Source organism: Melanotaenia boesemani, chromosome 24 (genome assembly GCF_017639745.1).
Source record: "Melanotaenia boesemani isolate fMelBoe1 chromosome 24, fMelBoe1.pri, whole genome shotgun sequence".
NCBI lineage: Eukaryota > Metazoa > Chordata > Actinopteri > Atheriniformes > Melanotaeniidae > Melanotaenia > Melanotaenia boesemani.
This window is the reverse complement of record NC_055705.1, coordinates 17,605,355-17,624,411: the sequence shown is the minus strand read 5'-3', so window position 1 is coordinate 17,624,411 and position 19,057 is coordinate 17,605,355. Positions and strand designations below refer to the sequence as shown.

The window sequence follows — 19,057 nt, the reverse complement described above, 5'->3', positions numbered from 1 at the left end:
AATGATATATCTTTTCATGATGTTTTGGCCACTCAGGAATGACAACAGAAAACAGGGAAATCCTGCTTGTTAGCGATTGTGCATAGCCTGTTGGGTTGAACATGCAGAGAGGTATTACTATACAGAGTACGCTATATAAAAGTAGTAAAAGATTTTGGAGCTGGAGTTTTAAAACCTTACAGATTAATTTAGTAACCCATTAGGAATCCTGTTTAACAGTTGGAAATTTTAAAAGCACAAATATGTAATTAATTTATGAAGTGATACACTTTAAAATAAGCAAGTCTGAGTGATTTGTGCCCATTTTTATATACTGGAACCAATAACTGTTACCTGAGTTAATGAATCGATTTATTGACTGACACAAACCCTATTGGAGAACAAATGTAACTGATGAAATATCATTTAGTGGGTTCAGATTCTCAGCTGTAAGGATTTGGTCTGATTTTTATTTGAGTCAGTTATGTAGTTGGCAAAATAATAGAAATGGAAATGTAATATTACATTTCCTGAACGTGTAACTGGAGATTAAGCACTGGCAATTTTTCTCAGGTTTCAATTTCTGTTTAAGATTTTGTCTGGAATTAAGATTTCCAACTAACTCCATTAGTGGACAATATCGAAATGAATATGAATCGCACTTCACTCTATAAAATGATTGACAGCTATAGACTAAATCCTTCAAGTCCAATGTTACTGGACACTCAGTGATAGCTCCAAAACATCTCTGCTTCCAATAGACTGCTATTTTAATATCATAAACATCTCTCATTAAATTAAATATTTTTCCCTTTTTGGTATCAGAGCTACGTTTGAGCCACGTGTCTGTTTTATAGGCCTCTACTTGAAAATTACATACCCATAATGAAATGAGTTTATTTCTGCAACCACAAGGTTGATTTGAATACTTTGAGTCAAAGTAAAAAGGACACTTGTAAGATTTGTCAAGATGTGTAATTATCAGGATGTGTGTTACTGGTGAAGAATAAAATAAGAAGGCGTAAATGTTCAGACTCGCCAAAAAAAAACACACAAAAAAAAAAAACCCTTCAGAACAGATGTGAAATATCCCATTGGAATAGTGCAGCTGCATATCTAATCCTCTATCAGATCTCATAGTACAATATGTGAACCTTGTCTCTGCAAAGGTCAGCTCTAATAAAGTAAGACAAAACAAACTAAGAGATGTTTTAGTACGGACAGTTCAGGTGAGGTCATCCCCCAATTGTAGGGCCTGGTTTTTAAAAGGCTAGTCACTGCTGATCAGTGGGTTTTTCAAAGCAGAGAAACATTAATCCAATCAGGTTTCAGGAAACACTCACTAGCTCAGCCCTCTTCTTCAAAAGTGGTCACTTCATGCAACAAGACAAATGGTAAAGCAATGCTCTATGACAAACCAGTGGATGAGTTTCGTTTGTCTTCTTACTGTCTTTAGCAACAGTGGTGGACTCTGCTCTTTTCAGACAATTCTAGCACACTCATCTTACAGCAGGTAGCTTGTAGAGATCGCCTACAGCTTGTTTTCTACATAACGTTTTGAAAGAAAGAAACATTGAATGTTTTTTTATTCTAGTGTCTAAGCCTTTGATCTGGGAAATTCGAATACCTTTGAGCAGAGGTGGTGCACTTCATGGTTCGGGTAGAAAAGGCTTTTAGTTTGTACCAGTGTGCTGCTGACATTTGACTCTCAATGATGTTTTCAGTCCCAGACTGTTGCTGGTACATTTTGGTCTACTCATCTGCTGCTTCAGTTCCAGAGTCTGGATGTAGCTTTAGTTGTTTTTGCAGGTTTTCAAAGTGTTTCAGGTTCTGAACTTTGGGTGGATTTGCTGGGATGTCCACTCCTGGGAATATTGCCAGTTGTCTTTAGTGTTTTCACTTAAGAAAAATCTTTCTCACTGTAGAAAAATAGACTCCAAATAGTTTGGAAATGTCTTTAACTCTTCAGATTGATGGGCAGCAGTTGTTTGCTGATGGCATTGTGTTAACACACATCTGAAAGCTTCAGACCAGCTACTGCTTTCATAGAGGTTATCACATTTATTTATCAAGTGTATTTGATCAGAAGTATCTGACTAATTATGTCTAGTTTTCAGTGTTGTGCAAAAATGTTCAGTTCACATTTATTAATTTTATTTTTACAATTTTGAACTAAATTCGCATGAACTAGTTCATGTTCATATGTTTCATGATTCCTTTGAATTTTTTTTTCATATGTTACATAATTTTATAGAAGTATTGGAACATGAATCTGAGAAAATTCAACTACATCTCTGGATTTATCTGTTTTACTAATAGCCATCAGTGTACTCGGACAGCAATTTAAAAATACCTTTATGTGATCATTTTTAAACCTAAAACAATTATTTTTATCAGCCGATGTCAAGTGACGAATGATTCGGTTTCATAATTAACATCATACAAGCCTGAGGTTACTTTAGTAGCTTGTGGAATAAACATGCAGCCTAGAAACGTGCAGCAACAACATGCCATATGGCTAAGAGAAGCTAAGAAATTAGATCAGCAGCTGTGTGACGGAATCAGGTGTGGGAGCATTAAAACAATGCATGCTTAGCCACCTGAGACTCGAGCTTTAGTTTGACTTGTGTTAGAGATTTCTTCTAGCTATTTGCGATTAAGAGGTACCAATAAATAGAATTTTCTGATTTATGATATACATATTTTTATGATTATTCATTTTATATATGAACAGGTTCCAGTTATACAGAATTTAGTGTTATGGTGCATCCAACCAAATATGTTAAGTCCTCATATGAGGAATATGTATTAGGACAGGGGTGTCAAACTGTCTATCTACATATCTATCTGTCTGTCTGGTATGCATGCATGTATGCATGTATGTATGCATGTATGCATTATTTATATATATTTATATAATATATGTAATCAGAAGAGAGCAGGTTTATTTAAATGAAGAGACGTTTTCTTTCTGGAACTTAAGAAAGAAGAAGAACCAACGTTTCTCTTTGTCTAAACCCATGCAAATGGCAGAACAGTGTGTTTTTTGGATGGGAAACTGCTCCCAAAAGTCAATGAAAAACTTTTCATTTATTTATTAATGCGGTTTTAATTTCGGCAAGACAGCAAAGGTAAGACATGATTTCTGACTTTTACAAGCGTGAAGCATAAATCGGGTCTTCTTTTGCCTCTGGTTCGGTGAATCTTGGTCGTACTGAGATGAAACTTCCAACTGTGGAATCTGTGAGATGTGAGCTTTCAGTAGAGGAGCCTTTCGTGTTCATGGGGAGACATCATCTGTGTTTACATGTTTTTCTGACTTTATGTAGCTGGTCTTTGAATTGTTTGTTGTCTTAACTGTGTTTGTTGGTGATAGAAATGGTTTTACTGAGCTGGTAGCTGAGATTCTGGACTTTCTGTGGATACCACACATGTTTATAGTTACATCTACAGACCTGAGGTTAGACCCAGAAAAGAGATGTTAACCCCTTAACTCCCGGTAGTGGAGGCTGCAGGTGCAGTCAAGCTAAGAATGAAAGGTTAGAGAATTTATAGGCCAGAAATCTGGATAATGAAGCGGTGAAGGTGCATGGATGGAAGTTATTGTGCATATTGTGAATATTTCTCTCTCCTCACCATCTAGAAGCTGTGAGATTCTCATCCTGCTTTCTGTCTGTTCACCTGATGCTGATATTCATCACATATTGTTCCTTCTGTGTTTAGAAGGAAGCAGCTTCACAGCTTTAAATTCATCCTGCTGACTTTTTACTTTTTAGTTAGTAAATCCGGAACATTTCATCCTTCTTTGTCATAAATATTTGATTTATTATATTTATTTTATAAATAAAATATAAAGAAATATTTTAACTGTTTCTGTTTAAAGAGAAAACTGATGCTAAACCTGTTTGTGTTTAGTGCAGGGGTCTGCAGCCTTTCCAATCCAAAGAGCCATTTTTCCCTCAGCCAGCTAAATAAAACTCCTTTAGAGATGCAAATGTTACAAGACCTTTTAAAAAAGGGAACTTAATATATGTATTTTAATGAAGAGGTTATTTAATATTATTTTTTGAGAATCACATTTTTATTTACATTTTTAGGTTTTGAAATAAAGAAAAACATAAAACCTTTATAATATATATATATATATATATATATATATATATAAAATCATCTGTCATCACTGACAGGTGTAATATCACACACCTGTAAAAAGAAACCAGCGTGAAAAGCAGGAATATTCTGTAATATTTATTTTTATGTTTCATAAAAGACTTTATCATTTATAATATTAATTCAGTTCTTTGCCGGTCCAGGGACGTGAACCTGGGTCTTCCAGCCCCAGGTCAACCTCTTTAACTTATAGGCCAACATTAAATATATAGATGTATGTGTAACAGTGAAATAATGAAAAATTTACCAGTATTAATCTTCAATTTAGCTATTTAATATTTTTTAAAATTTTTTTTAGCAAAATTATAGCTTCACTAATTTCCTTTTGTCTGAGATGATATATTTCCTTTAAACAATGGTAATTTAATTACATTAGACATGTAATTTGCAGTCTGCTTCTGTAATATTATTGGTATCGGCCTGTGTTTAAAAACCTGGAAACAACTGTAAAATAATGCAAAAAATAACAGTTTTTATTCATTTTATTTTATTTATTTTTGTATATTTATTTTTTTTTACTGTGCATTTTGTTGATATAGAAAAGTCAAGCGCTCACATATAGAACTGCACCGCAGAGTATAATACATTTTTCCCTATTTCACTACCTTTTGCACTTTAAATGTAGCCTTGTTGAATGGCCTTAAGTTTATAGAGTGCAGGAGGTTACAAATAAGAAGTCATTTTGAACACTGCCTGGAACCTGCTTTGCTCTGATTGAATCTACCAGGCATGTCTTGCACTCAAGGCAAGCTCAAATACATGTACAAAATTAGCTGTAAATACTATGTTGCCCCAGGGTCTCATTTGAAGTAGCTAATGACAAATGAAGAACTGTTAATGAAGCACTCCTTGATTTCACTCACTATTAATCCCTTGATGTGACTGTTCTATTTAAGCTCCTGCCTGGATGAAAGAGGGGAGTTTGGTGCAAACATTCAGCATTTCTCCTCGGTACACTAACGTGTGCATTGATATACTGTCATGCATGCAGGCAGGCTGTGCTCGTGGCTTCCACTTGAGAAGATGTTTTTATAGAATATTTTCTTTCAGTATATACCCAAAAACCTAGCTGAAGCGGATCTAATTCAGTTTATTGGAGGCTCTGCTGAATTCCCTGATTTTCTTCGGTCAAAATGTGAATGCAGATTGGAGCAGTTGTGATTATGTTCTCATAACGGAGAGCCACATCTACTTCAGCTTCCTGCAAAACAATGTAGTCTAGGTTTCTCTTTTTTTTTGCCAACTGGCATTATGTGCAGTTTTTTTCATCTTTTTTTTATATCAACAGCAATGTATGGAATGTCACAACAAAGCCTTCATGAATGAGTAAGCACGGATCGGATGAGGAGAGGAGGGGGAAATGAGAGGAAGAATTGCTCATTTTGCTTCCTCTGGCATGCAATTTCCATCTTCTTTCCACATCTCTCTAAAAGCTATCTAAAACACATCAGCTTCATCTTACTGGGCTGGAAGGGTCTCAGAGGATCACCTCCAGACATGGTACGATGGGGCTGGAAACAAAGAATGAAAATAGTAATGCTCTCCTCTTTCTTATAGCAATGGGTCTCTCATTCTCCTGCTTATTAAAAAGGGGGATGCATTCATTGTAAACATCACTTGCCCCCAGCAAAGAAACAAACATATTTTGAGGTAAGAAATCTCGCCTCAGAAGGCCTTTTCATCAAAGAGAGTTCAACACGAGTATCTCTCTGCCTCCTCCTTTAGTTGTTACAATTGGCCAAGCACTACATTTGAGCTTCAGGGCATGCTGTACCATGGGTGATCACAACTCCTTTTATTTTCTGCCATAACAAATGGGAAAATAAATGCCTCTAAAACTGCATTTGATTCTGGTCAACTTTAGCCTTCTACCACCCCCACAGACATGTATATACAAAACATAGAAGAGATTGCATGTGTTTAAGAGCAATGCAAAGAGACAGCTGGAAATGATGCCACTGCCGTCCTTTTATTAAGGCATTAAGCATTGCTCTGTTAGAATTGAAATGCCATTACATGGAGAAAGTAAATAAAACTGGCGCAGCAGCAGACACTCAGTTCACATCCCATACATAAAGGCAGTCACACCAAGGTCTTAAAAATGAATAAAAAAAAAATCAAGGAAAGAAAAGAAAAGGAGTGGCCTTGTAATGACTTGCAAGGATGACTGTTCTTTATGAAACCTCTCTGCTGAATGACAGCAGGAAAGAAAAGGTGCATCCAGAACTTAACTACCTCAAAGTGAGTAGGTGGCCCAATTTTGAAGAGCATTTTTTCTTTCACAGCCTCGTCTCCTACTGATTTTCTCACTTCTGCAGGAATACAATTAGAGAGCTAAACAGGCTTCCTCCGGTGAACTCTTTGATCCGATCTGATGTAACCTAAATAATGGTGAACACAACTGTAAATAACTTGTGGAAAAAATTGCAGTACAGCATCACCAGGCGAGTGATTACAAATTTTTATAGTCCTCTTTTCTTTCTCAATCAGTTCGCCTGCGAGTGCTTTCGCTTGTATTGTCAACAATTTCTCAGGAACAGTAGTTTGTAACTGTTGGGTAAATTGTGATCAATAGCTTAGTGATTTACAGTTTTCCAGGCATTCATATCTCATCCAGGAGCTTTACAATTCAGCCCCAAAATGTCGTGTTTATTCAGAGACTGTGGTAAATTCACCATCACTTCTATGTTGCTCTATTTTGATCCATAAACTTTGATGAAGTCACTTCCTGTCAAACTTTTGACCACTTCAGTAGCTTAAATTGACAGTATTGTCTGATCAGAAGCAGCCAACGATCAACAAGTGACTAGAAAGTTTTATGTTTGTCTGAAAAAGAACAAAAATAATGGCTGGAATCAAGCCAAGAAGAAGTTTTTCATGCAGAGTTGGAATTGATTTTGTAAGGATAGTAGGAAAATAATGGCATAAATAACTGTAATCAGCAAAGAAAACGCCCGGAGGAAAAGTGTAAATATGTAAATAGTTTCTGTTGTGTGTTTGTTACAATTCCAAATGTTTTTCTCCTAAAAGCGAAGACTTGATAAAATGGTATGCAGATGAGAAAAAGCTTGGTCACTGTTGATCTGTTTGTTGTTTCTATAAAGTATGGCTGGTAATAAATTAAGTTTTCTGGCTTTGGTTGGCCTCTATGGTGTTATATCTAATGATGCTCTCATTTTACATCATTATAGCCTCGTAATCTGAAAACTGAGGCTGTTCTGAAAAAAACTGCTGTGCTTACAAGCGTTGAGCTTCTGTACATGCAGTTTTATACTAGAAAGACCAGATGGCCAAACATTGGCTTGGAGTTTAAGGGTTAAAAAGGACAAGATGGAAAAGATTACAGATCTATTAACTGATATACTTAACACCCAGCATTGGACGTTAGAGGCTTTCCTAGAAAATTTCACAAACTACAATGACTGATGCAGCAGTGAGTTAGAAAAACTGATAATGCCATAAAGCAAAACTGTTGTATTGGCAAGAGCATCCTGATACATATGAAACTGTAGATATTCTATAATACAGCTAATTATTTTAAAAGATCATATTTATCACTTTTGCTGATTAATTACACTTTATATATTACTGTCTGAAAATATAAGAATGACCTTTATTGGAAATATAAAGTAGCATTCAGTTTTATTTGAACCATGGCTCAGCCACAGCATCTCCTATATATCTAAACATAACAATTCCAGTAATAATCCACTCTGCAGTTTGCTAATGATGGTAATAATTTTATGCTGCCAAGAGATGCTTTGCATCACAGCTGTGGGGGTTGTTGGGGAGGGGGGCTATGGTTTGTCTTTTTCCCAGCCAGAGCATGACTCCGTTTCCCCCATCCTGGACCAGACCCACAGAGGCTGGCTCTCAACAGGGTTCATGATTTATGGGCCACTTTACAAGAAGGGCCTGGGGACGCAGCACTCCTTGTCCTCCGATATTGAATCCCTGCTGCCGAGCATGGAGATGCAGGTCGTCTGTTATTGTGAGAAAGCTTATTTGCATTGCGCAGTTGAGCTCTCAGCGGTAGCTACAGTATGTCTGCTCGCCTGGGCTCTCGAGTTTGTTTTTACTTGCAGGGCGGCTGGTTTCAGACATGTAAGGAACATTTTCAGAGAGAAGGCACACTGAAGACAAATGGCTTTCACATTAGTGTGTTTGTAAGTATGTGTGCACCTGTGATTGTGCGTAATATATGTCTAAACAAATGCTAAGTGTTGTTTGGACACCTGCCTCTACAAGAAGAATGTTTGCTTTATTAAAGCGTGAAAAACAAGCTGCTTGACAATATCAAATCATTTGAAAGCACATCTGTGCATCCTTTATTATCTGCACCATCCTTATTGATGAATGCTGAAGTTCTTTCAAGCTGCATATACACAGACTCAGATCAAATGGGGCTTTTCTTTTCTACCGGCTGTTGACTGGATCAAACATTTACCGTTTTCGGCTCATCTTGACTGATTTGATTTAAAAATCAGCAAGATAAATGTTTAGTCGGCCTTAATGATTCTAGTTGCTGTAGGGTAGGCGTTTATTAACTTGTGCTAATAATCTGACAATCCTCTTTCATTTCCCCTTAAATCAGCCCACGGATCTGCTGCTTAGCAAGTTGTTACATTCAGCTGAAGTGATTTGGAAAACTACACTTTGTACCAGGGCATTATTTCTCATTTTCTAGGCCTTTACGGTCTACATTTTATGGTTTAAGAGCGTTTACGTTAGGCATTTTATTGATTGCTTTTAATATTTCTCTTTAATCTAAGAGAAGCTGCGATTATGTGCTAAGGACTGTCGACAGTTCTGCTTCTGTTAAAGAACTGCAGAGATGTATCCAGTGAGATTTTGTCCTGCCGTTGTACTGTAATATATGCAGTGTTTTTTCTTATTCAAAGTCAGAGCTCCTTGAACAACTTAGACTTTGATGCTCTTGACGGAATAGCATTAGCATACTGTAGAGTTAGCTAGAGAGCAGCAGATCAGTCTCGGTGTCACAGATTTAAATTTAGGTGTAGAGTAAAAATGTGTGTTACAGGTTGTGTGTAAGGGAGATAAAGAGAGAAACGCTTCCAGTCTGTGAATATCTTATCACTGATATTAGAAGTCTCCACCTTAGCTTGTGGAATTTTTATTTTTATTTAATGTTTTCTCTGAAATGCAACTGCCACTGTTACTATAGTTGGGTGTAGCTAATGTTAGACTTCAGAAAAGCCTGCTGCAGCAGCTTGTACAATCATCTATTTGCTACTGTGGCAAGCCTCCCGTCTATTTCAAACCTTGACCTCTGATTGTATTTGAGTTTGTTATCAATGTAAGGAATAAAAGCTACGCACTTAAATTTTAAGACTCGCTGGATTCTGAGAAGGAGCTTATTCCACATCATTTGATAAGAATTGGTAAGAATAAAGTACAAGTTGCAAGACAAGTCATGTTGAAGCTTGAATCCCTCTCCTTTGCTTTTTCTGGAACTACATAACACATTTTATCATTCTTAGTTGTACCTCTAACCAACTGTGTCAAAGCCTTTTAACCCAGATTATGTGGTTGGTCAAATCTGGTGGCATCTCAAGAGTATTTCTTTGTGGAAAAAAAGACAAAGTCTGCATACATATGTGGGGAATTAATCTGGAAGACTAAAGTTTGATAAACAAGTTCAAAAGCACAATATGAAATACTCTATATTTTTTCATTTTCTTTAATTTTGCTTTCTCTTTTCCTTTTAATTACTTATTGGTTTGTTGTGGGCACCAAAACGACTAAGATAATGTTAGGGAAAGAAAATCCCTTATTATTGAAAATGAACTAAGGACCTTAACTAATTTCTCTGCACAGAGTGTTTGGTGATGCTAAGCTGCAAATTCTTATGAGGTTTATACAAGATGGCTTAACTTGCACCTGTTAAAATCCTTGCATTGTCTTGCATGAGTTCCAGTATAGAAGTGGAAATGGGTTACTTACATGTTTACAAGAAGTCTGTTTTATGCTAAATGGTCTGCAAGTTGTCAGTATTAATTTACTAATGTGCAAATCTCAACTCTGCCATTTTGGTGTAATCTATATCAATCTGAGCTAAATCATTTAGACAGTTTGAGGAGTTGCTTTAGTTCTCATTGCAGCTCTAAGAGTACAAACAATTCTTTGACAGCCCTAATAATTGGTTCAGTTTTGAAAAATCAACATCTATTAACTCTGGCAAATTTGCTGTGTAGATGCTATAAATTGGTTTAATGTTTTAAATCACAACACATTTAATAGACGGTTATTGGAGACAACTTGGCAAGACTCTAAAGTTAATTAAAATAGGGACACTGTGCATATAAATCCAAAGTTGCCGAAATATTCCCCAGTTATTAGCTTCCTTATGTGCCTCTTGGTACCATCTCATAACACTACCTCTCCTCACCTTCTGCTCTCCTTTTCAAAAGTTCAGTTTCTTTCCCTTATTTTTCCTCTTAGTAGCTCGACCAGGCCTTGTCTTGGTACTATTGGTCCTGGCCTGAAATATCCAGAGAGAGAGCCCCATTTATCTAATGTCATCCTCATTTCCTTGACTGCTAGGCAGGACACAAAATCTATTTAGTAAGCAACTGAGGGAACAGGACTAAGAATTTGATGTAACTGCAAAGACAGTTTAAATGTGCGTTGGAGCATTTGTGTGTACATGTCTGTGTCCATAAAATCATTTCAACTTTCTTTTTCTTTCCCTATCTGATTTGTGCTTCCAGGAACAAAAGATATATTTTACTTACCCATTTAATCCAGAGTTATATGGCTTCCACATTGGCTTAACTGTCTGGCTCACAGTAAGCTAATAGCATCTAAACTGACCAGATGCTTATCCAGTCAATCAAAAACTTCATTTGGGCATAGTCATATTTTAGAGATGTTTGATAATCACTTAATAAATTACAACCCAGCAGAACAGATATGACTAATTTAGTATGTACATGGTGTTGACTAGCTAACTAGCTAGCACGTTGTTAGTTTGATGTGATTACTTTAGATTAAAAATAACTGCCTGAACAAAATGTAAATTAACTATTGTTCATTTACATCTTTGAGAGTTAACAAAGACCTGTCCAGGTCCTTTAATAATGCTGCTAGTATGTAGGCTAATGAACAGTAGTCTGATTTAGTTGCAGGGGCAGCAATGACTTTATACTACCATTAAAAACAGTAAAGGTTTGCATTTGTGAAAAAGAGAAGCAGATGTATAAATTATCTATATATTTATTATTTCTGATGTTTCATCATTTTTGGAATATCACATTCTTAGCACCATCAGAGACAAAGAAACACATAGATAAAATAGGCAAGAGTTAGCACCTTACTCTTGCCAGATGTAGAAATGTGTTCAGTGTGGTGCATTTTGGTGTTGTATATAAAAGATAGTGGATACCCTACTTGATGACGAAACATCAAAATTTGAGGGACCACCATTGGTAAACAAAACCTTCTTTGAGAAAGTTTAGACTTAGACTACATTATCCATTTTGAGGGTGGTACGATAAAATATTTTGGGGGAATAGGGTAAAATGCAATGCAAAGAAAATTGTGAAAATTATTAAACAAATGTACCTTTTTTTCAATATGGTCGACTTCCCAATAGGTCCAAGAGGCTTTTTTTAGACCCTGACATATATGTGTTGAATTTCATGAATGTTGGTCATTGTGTTGAATGAGGCTAACCAGTTTAATTATTCTAGGGGTTGCTATAGAGCCATATTGTAAGTTATCCAACATATTTCCATGTTAGTGGATTCAGGGGCAGACTGTCATCACCCATTCTAAGTTAGGTGGAGATTAAAGGTTCTATGTGTCAGTTACAGAGACTTCCTGTTTCATGGAGTTGGATCAGTTTTCGCCATGGCTACATTTGGTGCAGGAGATTGTTTTTCTGTTGTATCATGAAAGGGTTTGACGTGTTGAGAAGGACTTTGTAGTGTATGGGTTAATCCTTGAAAAGCAGGGCAAATCCTATTACAAGTAGGCGGGGCTATGGCCTAGACAGGAAATGGGCATATCTGTTTAGGGTCGAACCCTAATTAAACACCTTAAGTTTGGTGGTGATCAGATTAAATTTGAGTCATTTATATTGTTTTATGATTTCACAGAGTCATATCGAAGTTTGCTTTGCTGCCACATTTAAAGTGTCTGCCCACATTCAAACTTTGTTGTGCCTAAAAGGTCAAAACATGGGCCTTTGAGTGAAAATATGACTTCTTATTACTGGAGGGGTGGGGCTATGGCACAATTGTAAATATTAGGATGTAGATGTTCATGATTGGCATCATACCTGTAAATTTTGGTGCAGATAACTTTTCTTATCAGTTTTGTGTTTCATGGCAAAAAATTTAACTTTGAGGCCCGCCACCATTGAATGCCATTACCTTTAAAAAAAAAAAAAGTTTTTAAAGATATTTAATCATACATGGCTTCAGAACATACGTACCGATTTAGGAAGATATTAAATACCAGAATGGCCACTTTAAACCAATATGGCTGACTTCGTGTTGGTATTAGGCCATTGCTCCAAGAGGATTTTTTGTCCATCCTGGCATGATAAAAATGTCTATCAAATTGTATAAAAGTTGATGAAGTGTATTGACAGGGCTACTACAATTGATGGCCCTGTTGGGTCAATTTTGTCCAAACATGCCCAAGCACCTCAAAATATAAAATTTTTCACATTCCCTTGGTGGGGAACACCAACTTTGGTGAGTTTTGGGGCACGTTCAGGCCCCCAAAAAGGCAATTCATTTATAGCAAGAATAATAATAGGAGTAATGAAGAATAATAATAAATAAATGCTGCATGTCAATAGGCCTTCGTACTGCCTTCGGTGCTCGGACTTAACGATGCTGTTCCAAGACGTTGATAGATATTCACTGTGTTCAAGAAATGTCCTCCTTTTTCTTTCCACTCTCTGTGTGTCAAGAACATGGAGGCTTGTGGATGCAGGGTTATTAGATAATCTAAAATGGAATAATTCAGTGAGCAGAACACAGACTTGTGTGGGTGGGTGTGTGCGTCAGCCAAGGGTATGAGGGCTTAAAAAGTGTTTCTCACAAATAGAAATGTTAACTCACCAAGCAGAGTACATCAATTTTCTGCCTGGAGGTAGGAGGAAGGTGGCAGAAAGGTGACATGGGGAAGAGGGAGAGGAGTGTAATGACAGACGGAGAGGGTGTACATTCAAACTGAAACGTACTGAGTGTCACATTTCCTATTGCTTTATGCAAATCAAATCATGTCACCCATAGTGTTTCTTATGTTAAGAAGTGTAGATAACATAATTTAAGGAACCTAGCCAGACTCATAGCCATCTGTTTAGACAACAAAGAGGAGATATTAAAATGCACTCTTGGTCATAATGACACAGAGTGAACAGTAAAATTAATTGGCTTAATCATGGAATTTAGTCTCTACTAAGACAGTGAGTAATTATAACCACTTTTTTGTGAAGTGAACATATTAGATTACAAGTTGTTATAATTAATGCTTCTTTGCTTGTGCCAAGTAAAGTTATGCTTTTCTGCTATCTTGTCTGTTTTGCTATTTGACCAGATGTATTTAACCCAGATCAAACAGCCTAGTGTTGTACATTTTGTGCCAATGATGGAATAAATAAATATAAAAAAAGGAGTATTTACATTGAGTGATACTGCTCACACACTGATAAATTACCTTTAACCACACTGGTAAACTCAGTAGTTTATCGGTTTTATTGCAGTGATAGAGAAACACAAAGCTTTTGTTTATTTGTTAGTGCTGGCTAGTCTCTACAGCTGACTGGTATGTAAAGCTCCCTCAATCTGAAAAACATGAGCAGTCTGAAGCCCTTTTGCGAGGACAGTCAGTACTGCTGTACTCACGTTTGATAAATGTTTGATTACTTTTTCTTTTTTATCTCTGATTTTTTGCCTTACTGTTTCATAGCCCTTAGTGGGAAATCTAAACAGAACTCACAAACATCCCTGCATGATTTAATGGATAGCATCTACACTGTAAAAAGTAAGTTAGTTCTTCTAAAATAAATATGCAAACTTGTTGCTTGGAAATAATTAAGGTTTAGAAACTTTAGTAAACTGGAATGATTTAAGTTTGTAGAACCAGCATAACATGGTGTTGGCATGGACTAGACTAACATTGCACCACCAACCACTGTTACAGTGCAGCAGCTGGATTCACAATTGTGCCTTTTCAAAGTAAAAGTCAACAAGGATGACCTTAAATGTTTTTCCCCCCTAAATAACTTAAGTGCACTGTAAAATTTAACAAGTTGGCTTTACTCAAAAATATAGAAAAATGATGTTATTGCATCAAAAATTAGATTTTTTTAAATTGAGTAACTAAACACAATTAACCTTGATTTTTTTAAATAAACTTTAATTCTCTCTGAGAACGCTGCAAGAAATCAAGGTTGTGTGACAAACTTCAGGATACATCAAATCCATGTAAAATAGTGATGATGATTCACAACTTTTTTTTTAACATGATGATTTCAAGTTTACGTTAACTGAACTGTGCAGCAGGAATTTGATGTGGATGTGGCTGTTGATAAGCTAATGTCACACGACGGACTTCTTTGTTATGATGCAGCAGCTGCCTGAGTAACTGGTGTCTACAGTTACCATAATACAGTTTTATATAATCAATCACTTGAAAAGTGAAGGCAGAAATGTTATTCAGCTGTATCTTCAGAACAGTCACAACACTACCAATATTAGTTAAAAAAAGTTTTTATCATAAATTAACTTTCTATCAGGTAACCTGTTTTTGATATTAACATATACAAACATATAACATATAAACATTTATACACTGAAACTACGGTAAAAGGTGGGTTAGCGCTGACAAAGTCAGAATGATGTTTTTTTTCTCCTTTATTTTATATATAAATCATTTTATTATTCCTAAGTAATAAAAAAAACAGGAAAATAAAATATGAGAAACTTTGAGACAAATAAATAAAATAAAAACAAAAATCATGATTTTTCCGTAACAAAGTCAGTCAAACAACCATTGATGCATTAAAAAATTCATACAAGAAACAGATACTGAAAATTCCTCAATATCTTTGGGTGACCCTGTCCTTATGAGTGCAGTCACCGGGTCTCCATGGCGACCAAACTGCATCACAGTTACCTGGAAAAGCCCAGCAGTCGTGAGAAAAGCACTGCAAGGTCTCCTTGATGGGGCCAGCGGTACTTGTCAATACCCTTTGCAGAGATCAAAAGTAGTGATGTAAATGGTAGACCCCATCTTCTCCAACAAGTCAATTCCCAGCATGGGATATGCATCAAACTGAGATGGCTTTCGGTTTCCTAAAGCAATGCGATCTTTCTTGGTGATGAGGACAATTGAACTCTACCACTCTGAGTTTGATAGCTCGATCACTCCCATGGCTAGATTGCTCCCTTTCCATTGTGCTTCAGATTTTCCTCTGAAGCCTCTGATTAAGCTGTTCATGGACAGATTAGTAACCATGGTAACTTTAGAATTGTCTGTAACTGGTTGTTTTCACTTTAATTATTCTAAATTGCATCAGAAGCACTTGTAGGAGCAAATATATCAAGTAGTGAGTTTCTGTGTTCAGACATAAGGGGATAGATTTCCTATCTTTACTAGAATTTAGAAATAACGTAAAACTTTTATCAGTAGAAACAACTCTTTTAGATGGGGAGCTTTGTGAATACAGTCCCAGGAGGACAGCAGTTTCCATGCTTTCTCTGTGCTGAAAATTAAATAATAGGCTTATTATTTGTGATTTTACACCCCACAAGGAACATTACCACTCAGTGTCACCATGAAAATTAGTAATGATTTCATAATTTTGACACTGATGGCAGTTTTGCTGAGCCAGTATTTGCATGCTGGATAATGAGCCTGAACAATAGAAAGTCAAAAACAAACAAAATATTCAGATATGACGTTGGAATTCAATCAAAACCCACAGCTACTGATCTGGAAAGTCTTCCAAACCACTGAGACAAAGGATTGTGCAAAAACATGTGTGTTATTCCGTCCTTCTGTCAGTTCCCATTGGTATGTTAGAAACATGCCACACAGATATGAACAGTTTTCTAGAAACATCAGACTTTGTATAGGAGCTCAGAGAAAAGAAAAGATGTGTGACACAGCAAGAAAGATGTGGAAAAAAATCTGGTGGAATTGTTTGAGGTAGATTGCAGAGGTTAACTTCATGCTACAAGAATGCTGAGTTACCCCATTTCTCTCAAGGAACCCTCTTCGAAAGTAATTGAATTCTGGATGAATCTGCGATGGAGGAAACATTGTCAGAGTCTCACCATCAGGGAGACAGTGGATGCTTAAAGAAAAAAACAATCAAAGAATGAGAGGCAGGTGACAGCACCTTTTCGATGAGCTTTTCTTTAAACGATGGAGCACTATGAGATGCTTGACAGCATCGGCTTTCATAGCCAGAATTTTTAAGGAAACACTTTTTTTTTCCCTCCAAGATTTCATATTTCCTTTGACATCTAGTATCCATTCATTTCTTGAAGGGGGATAACTCTTCTTGATTCTTTTGTTTTTTACTCCATTATGTTCCAGGTCATATATTTGACAGTATGACAGCTGCATTGAATCTTCCTCTACTCACTAGTTAATAGCAGTGTGCCAGGAACTAATAGCAATACACTGACACCCTTTTTATGATTACTGATAAGCTGGGTTTTTGTACCTTCATTAGCCTTTAAGTAACTGTGTTAAAAAAGGTGGCCATTTTTATATATTCTCTATCAGTATTTCAGGGAAATCGTGAAAGGTAGAACAGTCTAATTTAAGCACGTCCTTTACATTTGCGAGGAACAGCATGAAATCTTTTATGCAAGTAAACTTGGCATTTTTTTAAGCAATTAATTTCTTTTAATCTTTTATACAAGACAGAGGTGAGAGGGGGAAAAAGACAGACGATAATACTGGAAGGAAATGATAGAACTGTAAATCAGGGTTGTCTTGCTAACCTCGGAAGATGTTCTAACAGAGTTGGTGTGAAGCCACCAGAAAGTTGTCAGGACCACAATGGAAAAATAATTTGAAACTGAAAAGGAAGGGCTACACTGGCATGTGGTGGGCAAAAATATCTGGATCAGTATATGGGAGGCCTTAGTCAAGATTAGCTGGACACCTTTTGTGCTCACTTTGATATATATCTTAATGAGCATGCTTTGCACATCCTTTTTTATTTTATTTTTTTAAGTTTGTTTGCACAGGTGTCCTGGCCTTAAATGAGCCACTTTCATCTGGTTGTGCATTTGTGTTGTCCATTGCCCAACGCTCTACTTTCGGTATCAATAAAGTTTCCTACCTACATAATTTTAGCAAGAAAGGTCATAACAGCAGCTACTGTTCTACCCCACGGTGCCTCAAAGATTTGTCTTTATGAAATTCTTTTACAACCCAAGACAAAGAGAAGGTAGAGGATTCTACCCAGAACATCATCATTGATTCATCCATGTCCAGTATTGACTAAATGTGCCGTATGCATGCTGAACCGATAAAGACATCAGTGTTTTTTGTGCATTTCTCCTCTCCTGCATTCTTTAAACATAGACTACTTCAATGTGTATCATTGGTATTGATTAATTGCAATACATCTTGAGCACACTACTTGTTTTTTTCTTGTTTTGTTTTTCGAGTCTGACCAGGATGTCACCGAGGTAAAGAGACAGTCATTTTCTGAGTGTTTAAAACAAAGGAGAAAAGAAAGGTTCATGCCAGTGCTGCAGACTTGAATTCAAAATGGAAAACTAATTAAAAAGATAAGATTTTTGTGTAGTGGCCAGTAGCTTTTCTGAGGTGGCATTGGTTGCAGGAAGCAAACGGCCATGACAATAGGTCATTGATAAGGAAAAAAATGGCAATGCTGCCAAGGTTGGCTGCTGGCCAGTTGTACATGCCTGTGAGTGTCTTGAGGGTTGTTGTGCCTTTTTTTTCCAACAAAGACTTTCTGATGGAGCTTTGTGGAAGCTATGTGAAACAGCTTTGTGGTGGCTAAAATTCCGATGGATGTGCCCTTGTTGCTTACGTAAACTAGTAGTCATGGTTCAGATGGTCATTTCTGCTGTAGCAATGAGATCAGAAAAAGACATGCAGTCACATGGAGGGATTTAATGGCGATAAATCACCTGTTTCTACTTGCAAAATCTGATTAAATGCTTAACTTCAATGATCTCCTTTTCTATTTTAGGACTAGCTCTATTTGTATAGGCCTTTTGCTGTAATGTGTTCTGTATAAATATGGCAGAGGAGACTTTTCTTTCAGAACCATTCACAAAGCTGCAAAATAAATAAATAAAACTTACTTGGAAAACTAGAAATCCTATGTAATTTTTAAGCACATGTTCTCAAATGTTTAAAGAAGGAGGAAAAAAATGTAAAAAATCACAGTACTTTTTGCATTCTGACCATGTAACATCACTTCATGGGCAGCCATGGTGAAAATGATCATGTTACCATCGGTATCAACCCATATACAACTTGCTCACTGCAATCAGCTAATAGGATGAAGTCAACCAGTGGCAATGGCTGATTATTTCTGCTTACAGGGTCTAGTTCTAGTTGTGGTTCTAGCACCATTCTGGACTCTTACAACCTTGGTGCCTTCTGGCACACTGCCCCATGTTCACACCAGTTTAACTGGAACTAAAGTGGGAGGGCTTAATTCTGCAAAAGGGTGAATTACATTATTGTTGCATATTTTTCCTTTTACTTCAGATGTTTCTTTTGATGTCTTCATCTGTGGTGGATCCAGGGGTGGGAGGCAGTACCCGGTCAATGACTTCTTTGGTCGTGGCTCCTGTGGTGCCTGAATTCTGCCCCTGTTCTTGGTTTGCTGGTCAACATGTAACACTACATCCAGCTCCATATTTGCTCA

General features: G+C 36.6%; 1 protein-coding gene across 7 annotated transcripts in view; it reads left to right on the top strand.

Annotated features, from left to right (window-relative positions):
- The window catches only part of LOC121635881 (interleukin-1 receptor accessory protein-like 1), a 393,288-nt gene that overhangs the window by 88,803 nt on the left and 285,428 nt on the right, over positions 1-19,057 (top strand). The window lies entirely within an intron of this gene.